At 36.5% G+C, this 19667-nt stretch overlaps 1 protein-coding gene and 1 pseudogene across 1 annotated transcript in view; both read left to right on the forward strand.

The window, feature by feature from the left end:
• Nucleotides 1–19667, forward strand: part of LOC150094769 (acetylcholinesterase-like) — a 146505-nt gene that overhangs the window by 23548 nt on the left and 103290 nt on the right. The gene's annotated exons all lie outside the window — the stretch shown is intronic.
• LOC150094770 (small nucleolar RNA U3) lies at nucleotides 2318–2414 on the forward strand (annotated as a pseudogene).

Below are 19667 nucleotides of genomic sequence, written 5' to 3' on the forward strand. Positions count from 1 at the left end.
CTGATGGGAATTCTATGCGTCTGTGGATTCGCTACAGATATCTTTCTCTTCAGAAACTACACACAAACTCGTTTTATATTATCACTGTCATTTGAGCCATTTTTCCGTTTAAAGAAGATACCAATGTACTTATCCATAATTGAAATACCATATTTACTCGAATATAACTCGCCCTCGCATATAACTCGCACCCCTGATTTTACTTTTCGAAAAAAAAGAAATGAAAAAGTTTTGCATATATACCTCGCACATGAAAAAAAGCTTAAACACATCGGGGTGATAGTAACTTGCTCCCACGGTAAACAACACGCCCTCCCCAATAGCCACTATACTGCAGAGGCAAGAAAAACAAGTCATTTTATTATACCAGTGAATAAGGTATGAGGAGTCTGTGTAATATATTTCTCAACAAATAGTGCAATTAGAGACAACTGGGATAAAAACGACACTAATGAATGAATCACATGTCCCCTCATACAGAAAGTATGCTGTATAGACTCAAGCAAAACTACATACTGGCAAACACAGTATCTAACTAAAAACTATTGTTAGTCATTAGATGTGTATGACTTCGCTAGCTGCAAAGCAGCGATAAAATTCAACCGAACGTGTTAAAATTCGTAAACGTGTTAAAACTAAGAAATATATATATAACGAATGTTGTTATGGCAGTTTAACATATTATTGGAATTCGGTTGAAGAGAGTAAGCATTTCAACTCAATTGTCGGCTTGCTTTTATCTTTCGGTCGCGCTATCTTTTGTTAATACCGCACCAATCACAAAACAGAAAAAAAAATGTTCCGGGGACGGACCCCGGCTGAATTTAACCACTGGTTTGTGATTGTCTTTAGGTAGGAGACGAATTTCATCTTCTGGTGTGTGAGACCACCACCGGTCTTCTAGTGCTGGGTAAAAAATAAATTTAAAATATTATATTAATTGTGATAAAAAAATATATAGAAAAGAAGTCTTTAGCCCACCCACGATACAAAACGTAGTATAGGTTTGCAAATAACCTTTCGTGGGTGGGAGCAACATAAGCGGGGGGAGGGGAGACTCCGAAATGATGTGTAAAGTACGTTACTGTAGAAGTAGCTGGCTAACTTCGAAGTAGACAATCAGAATCCTGTAAGTCTCTTATTCTTTGGGCGATCACTTTAATTCAGAAACTTCTTGAATGCAAAAAAAAATAAATAAATAAATAAATAAAATAAAACTCATCGCATTTTTCCGCTATTACCGGCAAGTAAGAAATACTTGCCTACTGGGATCAAATGATAGTGTAGACGTGAGCTTGAATTCATCGTACTCCATTCTTCGTCCCCATCTTGCAATTCTGTTTAAAATAAAATAACCTTACAGAGCCTTAAATCCCCAAATACATTTTGAGATATACAAAAATGTTACTTCGATTGGTTTGGGTACATATTTGCGTTATCATTCGAGGTGAGCAGCAAAAAAGTAGAGTAATGCACTCATTAGGTTGAATGCATTTGTCGGGAGGCAGGCGGTGTCGCGATTCCTGAGTGATCGTGCATTTGACCATATTCACATGTATATTTAGGGACTGGAACACGTAATTGACACTTCCCGTTTCTGACGCTATGTGACGTGGGTGTATTGGTGCAATCTGGTTCGTCAACCACGTCATCCACCCTGCAAAAATCTCCCCCGGTAATGCTAACGACAAATCATTTGCATCATCAAGGCCAAGGCTGTTTCCTTCGATTGTTTAACAAACAATCGGGGAAACAAAATAAACCTGAAATAACTTACTTTTTATCCCTCATGAAATAAATCAGTGATATTTGTATGCTGGAGCTCTGATTGGTTTGCCAGCGAGAGCACTGACCGTTTAAAATCCAGTGAAAAACTACACTTTGTTTTTACAGTGAGAATAATCTTTGCAAAGCGATGCGTGTACTTGTCTTCTCTTATTCAAGCATTAATAACTTAATAATGGGATGTGATAACTTGTATAAACTCCATTCTTTTGTAGCGGTTTGCTGTTCGATATGTTAATGTTAGTTTCTTTTATCAGAATTTCTGGAAATTGCTGACGGATGCGTTTTCTATCTTTATTTGAATTTTAATAGCAAAAGTAAAATATAAAAAATAATAAACAATTATTTTATATATTATGTTAAAAATATTTACAACCATTTTTTAAAATTAGAAAATAATTGCAGATATCTTAATACACCTTTTTTATTTTTTCATTTATGAATTATTATTAGAATTTCTAATAATAAGTCATAAATTATTATTAGAATTTCTAATAATTATAACAAGTCATAGAACGATCATAAATCATAGAAGATCATACTTCACAGGATCATTTCTGTAGTATGGTTAGCGAGTAGTTCATTTTTGTGAACTTTCCCCATAAGTGATTAGCAAATTGTTTAGCTTAGCGCAAATTATAGTATATGTTAGCTCAGTTATTATCGGCAAAGCGTCTCATAGAGACACTTGATAATAAACTACAGCAGCAAATACAGAATAAACCCCAGACTGGGGCAACAATAACACACTAGGTGGTGGGAATAGCTTAGGCCTCACCAGCATGGCTTTGCCGCGTACGCGGACCCTTGGAATCGAAGTGAAAGCTGATGTACGACCTCGATGTTTGGCCAAAGCCCTCACCGAAAGCGTCGGTGCTGAGCAGATTTTTGGGTTTACTCCCTTTGGTGGTGGCCGCTTCCAAGTGGTAGTAAGGAGTGAGCAAACAAGAGACAAACTACTTGCAGGATTCGAATGTAATGGAAAAACAATAGTTCCATTTTTGGTAGGGAGTATTACCAAATTACTTAGAATCCCCAGATTCCCTTTAGAATATATTGAAACGGATGTAAAGATCATCCACGAAATATTCGGCGTTATACACAAGGTGGAAGTCCTAAATGACGCAGAAAACCCCAAATGGAAGTCGGGTGAAGTCCACATCTCCCTCGAGATGAAAACGCCGGTTCCCAACTTCATTTTTATTGGATCCGCAAGAGTAATGATAAATTACCCTGGTGTTAAAAAACAATGTTTTAGATGTGGTGCTTTCACTCACCTTGGGGCAGACTGTCCTAGAGTGAAATGTAAAAACTGCCTCAAAGCAGGCCACAACCAAGACAACTGTGAGTCAGCTTGCCTAAAATGTGGGGTAATTGACCACAAAGTGGACACATGCCCATCCAGAACCCTTGCTGAGAGGATGGGTGGTACAATCACGCCAGCAACTCCACCAAGCAATGGAAATGACACACCACAGGAAGCTTCTCCTCCTTTCGAGGCTGCTCCTGATATAACAGAAATCCATACCTCCACTTCTAAGAAAAACCGAAAGGGGAAAAAAACTTCCACAAGCAGTAAAATCCAACAAGAAGAAACAGTGGCTATTGAAACCATCAATACCAATATAGATACTAATACAGATGAAATAGATACAGAAGAAGGAAAGATGGAGGTGAACATCAACACCTCCAAACGGCCATTAAGCCCACAGGAAGAAGAGTTGGTAACGCCCAAAACAGCAAAAGTATCTGAGACCGCTCACCCAGAAGTTCCTCATGCAAAAGCAGGGGAGACTCTAAGCCATCTTATTAGAGGTATCCCTGGGGTGGCGGATAAATTCAAAGAAGCGATGGCAAAATTAGGAGAACCTGAACTCCTCCTTACAGGGAAGCATGGACCTGATGTTGTCAGTACAAAATGGGGTGACCTTTTCGTGGATGACATCAGCAAAATCAGCCCTGATCAAGTAGAGGTAGCTATGGATTTAGATGAGGAGGCAGTTTCGGCGTTTTTTATAGCTCTCTGCAAACTGGACATGGTCAAGGGAAGTGAAGTAGCCAAGAGAATATTAACAGCCCACAATAAAAAAAGAAACAGTAACCACTTTGTGGGTTTACTGTACTCAGCTTCACTGGTTTTTAGCTCCCACAGGTGGGGGAGGACCTGAGAACCCGAGCGGCGAAGGCTTACAGCGAGGCGGTGCAGTTCCTTGTGAGCTGCATCACTCGGGCCAGATCCTTCCTCCACCTCTAAGTTTAGCTTTCAATTTTTGCTTTTCTGTGTACTTTTTTTGTTTTGTTACATGTTTTCCTTTTTAGGATTTTTCCTTTTTTTGTAAAGTGAAAAATCAACGACCGTTTTAGAAACGCCCCTGGGGGGCAAACAGCTAAAACAGGTCAACTGAGGCCTCTTTCACCTACTCTACCACTATGCACTCTATCTTTATTTCCTCTCCTACTATCTGCTGACTCTCAGCCTATCTTACTCTACAGGCCGATGATGAAGATTTGTTGAACTCACAAATTATTTATTAATTGGTTATGAGATGTGATCAGGAACTGAATGGTTCCTGACTGAAAAAGTCCTTTTTAGGACTTCCAGGGTAACAAATGGCAATGCTGTAGCCAATGAAGTTTTAACTGAGGCTCGGCTATTGCCGTTACCCAGCCATGACTACGAGCTTTTTAGCTCAATAACACCCCATCCACACAGATAATCTTTATTCAGATGAAGGAATAAAGAGTCAAGGACTCAGTCCATCGCCAAGTTCTTTTAAGATTTAAGAAGTCATAAATTCAAAACAAATATCGACAGAGGATTTTAGGATTGAATCCAATACCCTTGGAGGGTGATGAGATGCAATGCTGTAGCCAATGAAGTTCTAACTGAGGCTTGGCTATTGCTGTTACCCTCCTACCATGATCAGAGCTTTAATAGCTCAATAACACCTTATCCCTACACTGTCCTCTAAAGATAACGGGGAAGATGAAAAGCATTCTTGCTTCGCCCCTTTAAGCAAGTCCTTATAAGTCATAAATTCGATGGGGATTTGGAGATGATAGAATCCACCGTGAGATGATTAATACCATTGGAGGGTAATGGATCGCAATGCTGTAGCCAATGAAGTTCTAACTGAGGCTCGGGTATTGCTGTTATCCTCCTGCCATGATCAGAGCTTTAATTGCTCAATAACACCTTATCCCTACACTGTCCTCTACAGATAACGGGGAAGATGAAAAGCATTCTTCCTTCGCCCCTTTAAGCCAGTCCTTATAAGGATAAAGTCATAAATTCTAATAATAAGTCATTGCCATCCAATTACCTTCCAAGGAATTGAACCCTTGGAGGATAATTGGATGGCAATGCTGTAGCTAATCAAGTTTAACTGAGGCTCGGCTGTTGCTGTTACCTCCTGGGGCGCAGAGATTCGAGAGTATGAGTTCGCTCTCTTAAGGTTTTTGCCTTAAGGGAGCAATTTGAGTCTCCGGGGAAAGTGTTCTCCGGCACGACCCGCTGAGGGGCTTTGTCGGTGAATGCTTTTCTTCGGAATATGAGCGGTTGTGATTGGTGGTGTGTGGGTGGAAGGCCATCACTGAGTGGAGCCACCGCTGAGTGACGGTCTTTCGCCCACGATTGAGTGGCCTAGGGATCGTCCGAATTTTTAGAGACGGCTTAACTTTAAATATGGCAATCCGTAGCCAATGAAACTGAGGCTCAGCTATTGCTGTTACCCTCCTGCCATCATCAGAGCTTTAATAGCTCAATAACACCTTATCCCTACACTGTCCTCTACAGATAACGGGGAAAATGAAAAGCATTCTTGCTTCGCCCCTTTAAGCCAGTCCATATAAGGAAAGGATAAATATCATATAAGGAAAGGGTTATATATATATAACATAACAGATAGCGGGGAATATGAAAGCATCTTGCTTCACCCCTTAAGACATACATGTCAATTGTCAGGGTTATACTAAACCTGAAGAGAATCGACCCGTGAGATGCGGTGATTAATACTCTTGGAGGGTAATGGATGGCAATGCTGTAGCCAATGAAGTTTTAACTGAAGTTCAGCTATTGCTGTTATCCTCTTCCCATGATCAGAGCTTTAATAGCTCAATAACCCTACACTGTCCTCTACAGATAACGGGGAAGATTAAAATTTTGCATTCTTGCTTCGCCCCTTTAAGCCAGTCCTTATAAGGACTATAAGGGTTATATACTTCTTCAAATACAAAAGAGCGAAGGCTATTCTATTCCCAATTGTTTTTAACTAACACAACTGTCCCCAGTGGGCGAGCTTAATTGCTCACAAAACCCTCTTCCCCAAACAATTTCCAGCACAGACAAAGGAGAATATGAAAAGCACTTGTGCTTCACCCATTCTGACAGTAGCGTTATGCGTTAGGAGTTATTTTGAATCGTGGTTCGGAAGTTGATCTTAGGAGTTGTTTTGTATTGATGAACAGGACATATTATCCAAGGTAACGGATGGCAATGCTGTAGCCAATGAAGTTCTGATGCTCGGCTATTGCTGTTACCCAACCATGACTAGAACTTTTAGCTCAATAACACACCATCCACACAGATTTTCTTCAATCAGATGAAGGGATGAAGAGCCAAGGACTCAGTCCATCTTCCCCTAAAAAAGTTATTTTGTTTACCGACCGAGGCGAGCTTCAGATTTCGCGATGGTTGCCCTCTGAGAGCAAATTGAATTTCTGGGGATTGGCGTTTTTCGGAAGGGGCCGTGTGGGTGGGTGCTTTTCCCTGGAATATGAGCGGTTCTGCTCAGCGGTAGGGTGAGTTTATCACTGAGTAGAACCAACGCAGAGTTGGACGATCTTTTGGTCACTCGTAGGGAGGGGTCCAGAGGATCGCCTAATTTTTAGAGAGCTGCTTTACTTAAACAGCGCCAGTGATTACGGAACTTGAGTAAAAATCTGAAATCTTGCTAAGATTTGGATGTGTTCACACGGGGTGGTCTGTAAGTCAGGAAGAAGTTTAAACATTTTAAAACGTTATTTATTATTTTAAATAGATAAATAAATAAACGAAACCCGGAGATTATTTTATGAGTTATTTACAATTTAAGCACCTTCGTAACTTATGGGGCACCCTGTAATATAATAGAAACAGTTGCATTTATATACATAAGAGTCAACTATTTAACAATGTATGATTCTTGTGATTCTGTTGAATAATGAGTAAATATTCATATTAGATTCGGTGTTTAAAATATATATAATAGAACCACTACCTAGATTTTGTTTTTCTTTTAGTGACCGAATTCTCAATTCAATTATACAAACCAGAATGATCGTTAAATTTTGTTCTTCTTGCTGTTCTCCAATGGGGCCTGGACAGCTTTGTGAACATTAATGCTAACGAATCGAGTAGTCTTTATTCCTAGCAGGTCTCTTAATTATCAGATCTCCGGCTGATTTAACACCATTGACTTTTCCTGGTATACATCACATCCATAACACCTCAAAAAACACCTTGGTGTCCTTCTCAAGATGCTACTCTTACTCACCTGTACAATTCCAAACGCTTCACAAATCTTAAATTCTCTCAACCTTCGATTACTAATCTAACCTTTGGGACAGTGCATTAAAAATCAGCTTAAAACTTTACATTTTATGAAAAACCCAAAAAAGGGGCAGTTCGCTTAATTTTTACCTGTTAAAAAGCGACCGCAAGCTCCGGTCGCTTTCTCGTAAGACATTCGGTTTCTATCTTGGGCGCTGTTCTGCAAAACTGCCAGCACCCCCTTCTCTAAACACGTAACGCCAGCAGCTGCTTGTTAATATGCAGTACATGCATATACACGGTTAATCTTCAGACTTACCGACTCAACTAGTCATGCTCTTCTTTTATTCCATCTGCGTCTTTTTTAGGGGGGGAAAGGTTCTATTCCCTACCCCTAAAAATTGTTCTTGTGTTGTGCTATATATATACTTTTGCAACCACTCGCGTATGGAGTAGATATGCAAAGTTGCTTAAGTGGTTTTGTACGCATGCGCACCCACTGTAATCAGGAGTAAAGATGGCTTATTAGTCCTTATAAGGACTGGCTTAAAGGGGCGAAGCAAGAATGCTTTTCATCTTCCCCGTTATCTGTAGAGGACAGTGTAGGGATAAGGTGTTATTGAGCTATTAAAGCTCTGATCATGGCAGGAGGGTAACAGCAATAGCCGAGCCTCAGTTAGAACTTCATTGGCTACAGCATTGCCATCCATTACCCTCCAAGAGTATTGGATTGAATGAATCAATCACCGCATCTCACGATCGATCGATTCCTCCTCAATACCAGTAAAGATGGCTAAAAAAAAAAAAAAAAAAAAAACACTTATACACTTAAAATATGAGTCAGTGATTGGTGTGACATGAAAATTTAGTGATATTTCAATCTAATTCACTTGAGAGGGTCACACAACTTGTGTGAAAAAATCATAATTTGAGACTGATATGTCATAAACATTTTTTATTATTATTATCCTGAAGAGGGGAACTTTCTCAGTACTGGTGCATAGTCTGTGGTAATAACGACAAATGGCGCTTTAATAATAATAAAAAACAAACTTTGTACTGATAAATTTCCATAGCCTTATCGTAATGATATTTTCATATGTACGATATTTTAAATCATTGTTTGCTTAATTCGCCAACCTATAACTTTTCTGATACTTGATATGGATGAAACGCAATTCATACTGCTTGTAAGTATAAAGTTTTTTATTTATTAGAAATACTTTATATTAATTTAATTTATACTTTATTTAAGTATAAATTATATTTTAAATGAAATTTTAATCAATATTTTAAAATATTTTATATACTTTCAAAAGTTCTCAAAGTACATCGTACACCTTTTTTAAAAATATTGTAAAATTTTATTTGTATTCTTGCTACAAAGAACGTTTAAAATTCAAAAATTGACCGTGAGATGCGGTGATTGATTCACTCAATCCAATCCAATACCCTTGGAGGGTAATGGATGGCAATGCTGTAGCCAGCGAAGTTCTAACTGAGGCTCGGCTATTGCTGTTACCCTCCTGCCATGATCAGAGCTTTAATAGCTCAATAACACCTTATCCCTACACCGTCCTATATCCCTACACCGTCCTATACAGATAACGGGGAAGATGAAAAGCATTCTTGCTTCGCCCCTTTAAAGCCAGTCCTTATAAGGACTATAAGGACTTTTAAAATGAGTAGGATAAAGTCCTTTTTAGGACTTCCAGGGTAACGAATGGCAATGCTGAACCAAGGAAGTTAACTGAGGTTCGGCTGTTGCTGTTATCCTGGGTGATGAGTTTTTGAGTTCGCTCTCTTGAGGTTTTTGCCTTAAGGGAGCACTTTGAGTCTCCGGAGAAGGTGTTCTCCGGCACGGCCTGCTGAGGGGCTTTGTCGGTGAATTATTTTCCTCGGAATTTGAGCGGTTCTGTTCAGTGGTCGGGGAGCCCGTCACTGAGTGGAACCAACGCTGAGATATGGACGGTCTTTCGCCCACTATGGAGTGGCCTAGAGATCGTCCGATTTTTTGAGATTTTACCCTTTACTTACTAATCAGGATAGAAAAGTCCTTTTTAGGACTTCCAGGGTAACAAATGGCAATGCTGTAGCCAATGAAGTTTTAACTGAGGCTCGGCTATTGCCGTTACCCAGCCATGACTAGAGCTTTTAGCTCAATAACACCCCATCCACACAGATTCTCTTCATTCAGATGACGGGATAAAGAGTCAAGGACTCAGTCCATCGCCCAGTTCTTTTAAGAACTTTTAAAATGTTTTAGTTGGAGCATTAGACTTTGTTACATTCATTAATCATTTAATATTGTTTAATCTATACATTGAAGATGCAATAAAAATAAATAAATTGAAAGAACTAATAGAAACAGGAATTAAGATAAACGGAATTGATATTAACTGGCTACTGTTCGCGGATGATATAGCAGTTATAGCTGATAACGAAAACAAACTGAAAGCCACCCTGACATAGATGGAAGAAATTTCACACAGTTTAGCCTAAAAGTTAATCATAAGAAAAAAAAAAAAACTATTAATTACAAGTAAAGAAAATCCATCGAAAATAAACCTGAAAATAAATAATAAATCCTAATACAACAGGTATCCTCTTTTAAATATCTTGGTAGTCTTATCAACAGAAGAAGGAAGAAACCAATCAGATATTAAAGCACAATAATCTTAGCCAAAAAAAGCATTCTACAACAGAATAAACATTTTTACCAGTAAAAGACTTGGTATCCAGCTCAAAAAAAGGCTAGTGAAAACATTTTGTGAAATATATAGTGAAAACTTTATATATAAATTGAAAATGAACACCCAAAATTTAGATTCTTAAAGTTCTTAAAAGAACTGGGCGATGGACTGAGTCCTTGACTCTTTATTCCTTCATCTGAATAAAGATTATCTGTGTGGATGGGGTGTTATTGAGCTAAAAGCTCTAGTCATGGCTGGGTAACGGCAATAGCCGAGCCTCAGTTAAAACTTCATTGGCTATAGCATTGCCATTTGTCACCCTGTAAGTCCTAAAAAGGACTTTTCCGGGAATCAGGTGTTCATTCCTCAGTGTCAAATCCAAAATTTAGATTTTTCTTGTGTAGAATTTTATAAAATTAATTAATATATTTTTATTATTGGTGTCTTTAAATTTCTAAGAATATTTCAGAGAATATTTAGTTGCTTCAATTATTTTGAAGGAAATAAGCGAGATGTTTACAAGTTATGGAATATTTTATATAAATTCCTAATTTTGTAAGAAGTATATATATCTCTTAGAACTACTCTTAGCCTTAGAATTATACCTGGAATTTGGTTACAGGCTTTCTTTAAGTGCTTAATAATTTTAAAGATTTCGCTTATATAGTGGAAAAATTAGATTCCTCTTAACTCTTGGAAAACACGTGTCAGTAACTGAAACTGTGACAACAGCTCTTAAGATGTTCAGTCCCTTTGTTAAGAAGTTTACATTCCACTGGTGTGAGAGAAAAAAAAAATCCCGGCAATTGTCATTAAAGAAAAAAAAAGTGACATTCTAAATAGCTCTTCTAACAGAAGAGCTATTTAGTGAATATTTTGAACTGACTCCACTTTATCTCGTCTCACTAGCTCTCACAGAATGGACTCAGGTCTCTTTGTTTCAAATGCTTCACTTAGCAGCTAGTTTGGGGGGGGGGGTGAGCACAAAAGGAAAATATATGCAGGTAGACTTGTGCGTGTAAAGCTATTTTTGGCAATCGCGTACACGAAAAAAGTCAACAGTTAGTACATTAGTAAGTACCCCGAATGTGCAAAAAAGTCGAGAATGAAGAAACTTGTTAATGTTGGACTCAAAGGAAATACCTAAGACCATTAAGTTTTTTTTTTTTTTTTTGTTGTCTCGAGTTTGAATAGCTATTGCGCGTGTTTTTAAAGATTTAGAGGAGAAAAGAGATTAAATATGCCAATTCTGATGAACAGAAATCATTGAAAATATTTATAGAAAAAGTAAGCAGCAAAAACAGGATATGAGTGAAAAAGTAAGCGAAAATTGAGAGATGATAATTAAACAACCAAATTCTTCTCCATTCTACCAAGTCAAGTATTCTTGAGCAGTTCATAAGAGCATCATTTAAAAGTAGGAACAGTATTCAACGCTTGAGCGGATTTTTGAGAATAGAGTTAACTGCTGTTCGGGAGTAAAGTGGAAGTCTTTAGGTGATGAATGTCTTCGCCTTGAAAGAAAGAGAGAATCCTAATGCCCATTACGTGATACTTTGTTTGAGAAGAAAGATTGGAGGTTAGTTATCCCAAGATGACAAATCGTATCTTCTCCAGAAATTTGGATGTTGGCCATGTTTGGCAAAAACAGGGCCATTGTGATCCACTAAGCAACTAAGCCAATGTCCAGGAGCGGGAAAAACCGGCAAAATGTATCTCAACCATTAAAAGGCCATTTGTTTTTACGCATATCCTTGCATTGATGGGTGCCATATGCCCTAACAACGGTCCTGAGCAATAGTAAGGGGAAAAGAGTATTTCTTGTAAAAAAATAAAATAAAATAAAAAGGGATGGAGTTTTATTATCATTAATGTTAATACCAGAATGGATGTCTTCAGTTGATAGATGAATGTCCTCTTCCTCTGAGAACCACCATCCAGCTTATTGGAATCCTCAAGTGACTTAAAGTTACTTTGATCTCTAGAAAAGAGTTTCGGGACTCTGTAAAAATGAATTATTAGAAAAAACTTTACTGCGTCCCCTATTAATGTTCTATAGATTTACAAGTTTTCATGTGCGGGACTGACATAAAAATCATTTGGAAATCAGAATTTGAGTTGTAGGAAATGATATTCTGAACGTTCTAATGATTTGTGTAGTGTGAGGTTATTAAATGAGAAAATGGAGTAGGGGGCGCTCTCATCATCAAAATGAACTATATATTAAGTCAACGGGAGAAGGTCATTGATTGAAGAAGAGCTTTCTGGAACACCAGCATTAGTGGACAAGTTTTAGGATTAAGATGAAGCTGGAAATCCAATTACAAAAAATCAAGACTATAATAGTGTGGGAAGAACCGACAGTTTAATCGGCATTTGTGCCAAATACGATCAAAACCTCGAGATATCACAGCACTTAAGATTTCCCAACGTTTGCTGTGGATTTTGTCCTAAGATAAGTGAATTAAGCAATGAGATTTTGTTGTTTATCGGCAATGACAAAATCCATATTGGCGATCGTTTCAGTGGAGAGAGAGAGAGAGAGAGATTTCTAGGGCGTAAAATGGAACTGTTAATGTTCTCCATTACTTTAGGGTTGAAATAAAAGAAACTGGAAAATAATTTGGATGATTTATCGTCTTTCTTAAGAATAGATTAAACGTGGGAATTCCTGTTTGCAGAAGACATATTAATGGAACAGGAGAGAGAGAGAGAGAGAATACAATAAACAAGCAGACAGAACAGGAGTTAACTCTAGAACAGACCTTTAGAAAAGTCGGGGAGAGAGAGATATTTCATTATGAGCAGGAGACTTCTTGATATCCAGTTTGAACAAGGATCTCCTGTCTGGTAAAAAAAAAAAAAAAAAATCGCAGAGGATATTGAATGTTGATTTTTCAAAGGGCCAAATGTAGGAAACTTTCATGCCCCAATAACAGTGGCGTACTTCTGGTCTCTTCGCTATTGGCCATAGCTATTCTCCTGTCCTATTTTACAAGCAGTCTGAAAGAGCTGAGCTGGTTAATAAAAAGGATATTGTTTTCCAATGCGAGGATTTTATGATTGAATGCGTGGCCATCAACAAGATTTATTTTAAAGTAGAATCTACTAAAGGATATCCTTGCTGGCAGTTATTTATCTGAGTAAAGACTGTTGAACATTTTACGGTGAATATTTTAATGGAGTAACCTCATTTTAAGTTGTGACAAACTGGTCAAAGACGATTTGCAAAATTAACTTTTTATATAAAATCTAGATAGTATATAACATTGTTTCGAATGAAAACAATTTTAATATGACAGACTTTGCTATCGTATTAAACTAGTATGTTGTTTCTGTAAGAACATATTAGGGACATTCGCAATTGTTTGTCCTGCCAGTAATGGTTTTGTTTGCGGAATCAGCATTCAGATGTTTTTGTTGCATCGATATCCGGAAAATCTCCTCAGATTTATTTTTGTTATGAACTTATTGCCCTGTGTGGTCTCACACCGGGCAATAAAATTATCTACGTTTTAATGATATTCATAAAGATCCATATCACAATGGAGTCGAATCAACAATCTGTAGGGTTGGAGAGCGAAGGCTCTTATTGTACACTGGCAAAAGTACCCACAATCATGTTCGGCCAGAAAACAAAAGAAAATTTCTTGTTTAGAGAAAGATTGCCCTCTATGAAATGCTTGAATGTTAAGATGTTGAAAATAATGGCAAATCATCACTCAGGACCCATTGTAGATGAATCTATCTTTAAGAACAGAAGGTAAAACCCCCAAAGCTTTTTACCTTCTCCTTCCTTTATTTGATCGATCTTTGAGACGAATCGAAGGAAGAGGATGGTTCACAGAAAAATGAGTAATGATTACTTATAATAATAATAAAACTAACTACAAAGAATTAAACCTGGTTTAATATTAACCATTAGTTGAAAAGACCTGGTTCAATCTTTCCTAAGATGAGATTTAATGAATCTTGCTTGAGGATTTTTCAGCTAAAGGTAAGTTAGCAGCCCTCATACGAAGGTCGGGATTTTTGCCTACCGGAAAGTTTTTATCAGGCAAAATAGCCAGAACACGGATTATAACACATTAGTCTCATCAACTTTAGCTTCTTTGTCGTAATTAACACGAAACTAAAGCCTCTGCACATAAGTTATTCTTCATAAAAACGGAAATGTTAATACAGGTTTAATTAATGTACAGGGCAGACTGCGGGGGAATAACAGAAAGCCTTACAGCACAGGCGAAAACCTTGTATTGCATTTTTTTTTTTAACTGCTAAAGGAATTCGCGGAAAGCAATAAAAACTAAAAGAAAATAAGATCTATTTTCAATAAAGCGAGTAAAATCTTTTCGGAACAGGCCGACAATTTTTTTTTGTACCTGTACCCAATTTGATGAAATACATATAGTTCTTAATCTCCAAAACTGACAAACTCTTAATCTCAAAAGAGTTGACAACGTTGTTAATCTTTTTATCAGTTTTTTTTTTAATTGAGAACCTTTTTGAGAACTTCGAGAAACACATTGCTGATTTTCTTACTAAAAATATCACCATTGCAGTTTTTTAAATACCTGCAAAAATATAATGTGATAGTTTTATATATAATATAATTATATTATAGAATAAAGGTACAATAATTAATTACAGTCATCTTATAATTTTAATTGTTACAGAGTAATAGATAATATATAAACTAATATTACTAATAATCATTTATCACCCAATTTTGGGGTACTTGTATTTGCTTATCACATAACATATTGTAGTTTTTACATGAGTGAAGTTTCAGCAGTTTTAATATTAAATATTTTATTAAATAACTGGTTTGTCTTTTTGTAAAATTTACTGAAGCAGTTCTTTTTGTCAGAACCACCACCCTACTTACTGGGGACCGGTAAGTAGGGTGGTGATCGCTCACCGGAACATCTTTCGGCTCTTGTGCTGAAACATTTTAAATATTTTTTTAACTTTTTTTTTCTTTTCTATTCATATAAATTTTGGGTGCTTAAAAAAATTCGATTGTTTGCGATCTAACATCGTCTTTAACTAAAAGAAACGTCTAGGAGTTAGATACTCCTCGCAAAATAATTTACCAGACGGCAAGTTACGGTAACTTAATAAGAGAAATTGGTTTCCTGCCATTTGTACATTAAGCTGTAAAGAAACTATGCTAAGGGGGGGGGGGAGAGAACTGTTTCGATGAGTTTAGCCTTGAGGCACCTCGTGGGAGCTATCGACACTGACTTGGACCGATATTCATGAGAACACAAGATTGCAATGGAACACGATTATATTCTTTCTCTTTTGAGCCGACATGCATATAAACTTGATGCGTATTTTAGTGCTTGCGAGGTGATTTTTTTTTTTTTCTTAGCTTCATCGCATCAAAATTCTTGTTTAAAACCACCGAAAACTACTCCAGTTATCAACTGTCAATCTCTCCCAAAAATGAAAACCTGACGTCACAATTATTTATTGACATAATGCTTACAGTGTCGCTTACAACTATCCAAACACACAATTTTTAAAATTAAATAATAGAAATGTTTCAGTGCAAACGAACGTAAGCTATTGAAACGTGAGTACCGTAGTAAATGCAAGCGAAGGTTAAAAAGAAAATAGAAACAATAAATAAATTCGGCCATTCAGTATCATCCCGAATGATTATTTCCCCGACTACAGGTCGCCTCTTTCATTTCCGCTACGTTTTCTCCATCTGGCCAGTTTGTACACACAACAGAGGCTAGAGAGAGAGAGAGAGAGAGAGAGAGAGAGAGAGAGAGAGAGAGAGAGCGATTATGCTTCTGTTATTGCTATTGTCAGTAATAGTCGGTACGAGGAAACATTGTTCGATGAGAAAGTTGCCAGTTTCCTAATGGCTTATTAACAGAACCACGTGACCATCGTAATGAGATAATAATTTGAACAAAAAGGCAGCGCCCTCTAACTTCTAATTGTTGACTACCGTATTAATCCTTAATGTATTTTATTTAAACCGTATTTATTCGTAATAAGGTTATCGTCATAAAAGCCAAAATGCGCTATGTATGGGCTATAAATCTGGTTACTTTCAATAAGATTTCATTAATAAAACACAAAATGCAATATTCATACTTCGTTTGCTATTAACTCTCGCACTTAAAATGCATTTTACTGCTTATCTTGTTATTATTTAAAAGTTAGATGTGTAATTGCGCCATCTCTCGGCGATCGCTAGAGCTAAGAGCGTAATATAATTAAAATATTTTGGTTAAATGGTGGTTAGAACATTATGGGCTGCATTCTGAAAATTAAAACGGTTAGTTTATTCTTCATGTAATCCAAATTCACAGAATTTTTATATCAGCAAATTAGTATCATCCATAATTTCCACTTAAATTGCGTTAATTATTTTAATGTCTTAATTAAAATGTTAAATAATTTTTCGTTAGTTAAAAAAGGAACTATTAATTTAAAACAAATAACATAAATATCGGGGGGGGGGGGGAATGGCAGTATTAAGCAGCAATAGTAAGAAAATAATTTAAACACAAATTAACAGGAAGTTGCCGATGATCCAGAAGTATAATTAACAATGTTTTAGCATTATTTTACTTCTGCTTTATTTTTGTGCTTCGAATTCGACTTACGGAAGGGAAGTTTAGCCACTATCATAACTTATGCTTATATAATGAAATCCTTGGCATTGTAAAAAAAAAAAAAAAATTGCGAACTTATTTTGCCTATGCTTTGGTAGGTTATACCCTCTTCGATATAAAGGAAAAGAAAGAGAGCACCCACTAGGGATTGACAAATGGGGAGAAAAAGAAACTAAAAAAAAAAAATTGTTTGAGAAACTTGATATTTGTCGAAGAGGATTCTTGCCTTACGGCTCCTCCCTTTTGCCGTTCCATTGCTGTTCGCCCTTCAGGAGATGACACCAGAAAAGACGGATGAGAGACAAGCATACCGAAGAAGCAGCTGCTCTGGCAAGGTTGGATTTGAACGAAGGACGCTCCAAGCATCGACACCATAATCCTTTCACGTCACTCCGTGTATTTTTTTTTTTTAACTCCCTTTTTCTTGTGCGTGTCTTTCGTCAATACCTGGAAGAAATTACAAGATTCCAACTGAGAAACACGGTCTTGAAAAAAATAAAAATAAAAATAGGACACAGATACCCACTAGGAACGTGGGATGTTAGAAACCTTACATATGCAAACCACTCGATTGAATCCATTAAAAAAAAACGCGTAGAAGGTTGCTTTTAAGGGAAAATATAGAATATGAAGTGTGGGGATGCAACACTAACTGAATCAAACAAAAACATTTGTTGTTATAATTTTAAAATGTTTTCTGTAATTATTTTGCCAATACCTCCACTCACTCAACCTAAGAAGCGACAGTTTTATTGTCGACTGATCGTGGCTTTAAGAATTTACACAATATCCTCTTCCATTTCCTAGTATAATTAAAAAAAGTTTTTTTCTTTTTAATGCATAAAAATTTAAATTTTTGTTTTAAAGTCGTATACTAGATGAAATATTGATCATTGTCATCGACGCTTCTCAAATGCTTATTTATTCAAAAAGTGTGATAGAAATTTTCGCTGCATTTTCCACTTCTATCTTCGTATCAGTCCTTGGAAGCTTTAGCTCGTTGTGCATGCGAGCTGATGGTAATACAATCCCTGCTTCTACTTTTCCATACTTCCCAACTTCAATCTCCGGCACTTATCTTCTATTCGCAGTAAATATTCTCATCTCTTATGTCTCTGAGCTCATTTGTATGTCGGTTCATGCATCCCAGTTTACTGGAACTAGTAAAAAAAAAAAGAAGGATGTATAAAGTACATAGGGCTTGTTCGAAAGACGGGATGGGGGATGTCTCTGGAGAGGACATAAGAAACTCCTTTTCTCAGTGAGCACGGGCGCTCTCAATTTTGCTCAGAAACAAAAGGAATCAATTAAGATCAACTTCTTAAGAGGTTCTAAACAAGAATAAAACCTTTCGGTGGAGACTTTGAAATGCCGGCGATTTATATGAATTATCCTATTAGTTACAGCTTTTATAACGTAACTGTAGTAATAAGACATTCAGTACAACAAATGTATGCCGCAGCAGTTGAATTAATAATAATATAAAAAAAAAAAGATCTGAATATAATGCAGCTAATGGACAATGGAATTTGAAAGATAAAAATTATTTTTTTATGTAGCTCCCGCCCACTAAAGTTTTTTTTTTTTTTTTTTGGTAAACCTTAGAAATTCTTATCGTGGATAGGCTGCGAAATTTTCTTTTCTATTTTTATTGATTTATATTTTGCTATTTTTATATTCTTTACATAGTCCGAAAATCCTGCTCTAGAGAGACCAAACATGGAACATTTCCAAGCCACTTCAGGCCACTAATAAGCGGGATGCTGGTTGTCTCGCACCAGGATGAAATTAATCTTCCACCTAAAGACACACTCTCTCTCTCTCTATTTCATTTCATAGAGAAAAAAAAAAGTTCCAAGTTTATAATAAGAATCATTTGGACCAAAATTCGGCCTATTGTTAACTCTAATTCTAACTGAATAATATCCATCCGTCAGTGTTAAAATTCGACAAAGTTATTCAACAAGACAAAAACACAGCCTGTCAAATTTAACGCGTTAAATTCAGATTTAAAAAATCTTTGAAAATGGCGAAAAACTCTCCAAAAGCGTTAGTGTTTTTCGTTCTGGAATATATTTGTTTCTTATGTCACTGGAGATTCCTCAGACAGTCAATCTGTTGGCTACAGTTTTAAAGTGACTAATTGGTTAACATTGTTTTAATTATTGAGGATGCATAAATCCGATCTGAAATTTAAGCAATAATAAAACAGCAGTGCAGTAACACTACCAGCACGAATTATTTAAAAACGATCAGTAGAGTCATCTAATTTTTTTTAGATTTGATTCCTCAGTAAAAGATTTTAGGCAATTTAATGCAGCCAGCTTGCCATCCCTCTGTTGTTGTTGTTGTTGCATCCCCTCTAACGGTATTTTGTGTTCATGGGGCTAATTTTGTTTTTGAAAGATGAAAAGCTAGTTTTCGGGAGAAGAAAAAAAAAAACTTTAATTGAAAAGCTCTGATATTGGTTCCCATTATAGACGGTCTTGCCAATGAAAACAGGCTTCGTCGAAACCGACTGAGCCGCTTATAACGCTATACATTACACTACATTGATTTTTTTTATGCTTAAATGTAACATAAAGATCATTTGAAAACAGTCACGTGTTTCTCGATAATTTTTTAAATATTTATATTGCTTCATTTCTGGTTACAAAAATTCGACTTTTACCAGAAAATTATGTCAAATTCGTGTCTTTCAGTAGTATATACGGATATAAACACTAGTTAATGCTATTCATTAAATATAATTAATGTCTTTACAGAAATGAATGCGTAAATAATAATAAGGCTAAATGCAGTTATGGAGACTATTTTTCATTACGTTTCTTCCACCTAGTGTGTTAATCTCTCCAGACAAAGTTCACTGATTGGCTAATAGGCTGTGATGAAGAAGAAGCATATGTTTTATTCTTACGAATACATGACTTCCTTACTGCGAAATTCGGATCCAATCATTAATAAATCCTTTTGTAATCCACTAATATATTAGCAGAACCCCAAATATTGCTTTGAATG

The sequence above is a fragment of the Typopeltis vanoorti genome, chromosome 21, assembly GCF_054136105.1.
Source record: "Typopeltis vanoorti isolate ZY-2024b chromosome 21, IOZ_Tvanoo_1.0, whole genome shotgun sequence".
Classification (NCBI taxonomy): domain Eukaryota; kingdom Metazoa; phylum Arthropoda; class Arachnida; order Uropygi; family Thelyphonidae; genus Typopeltis; species Typopeltis vanoorti.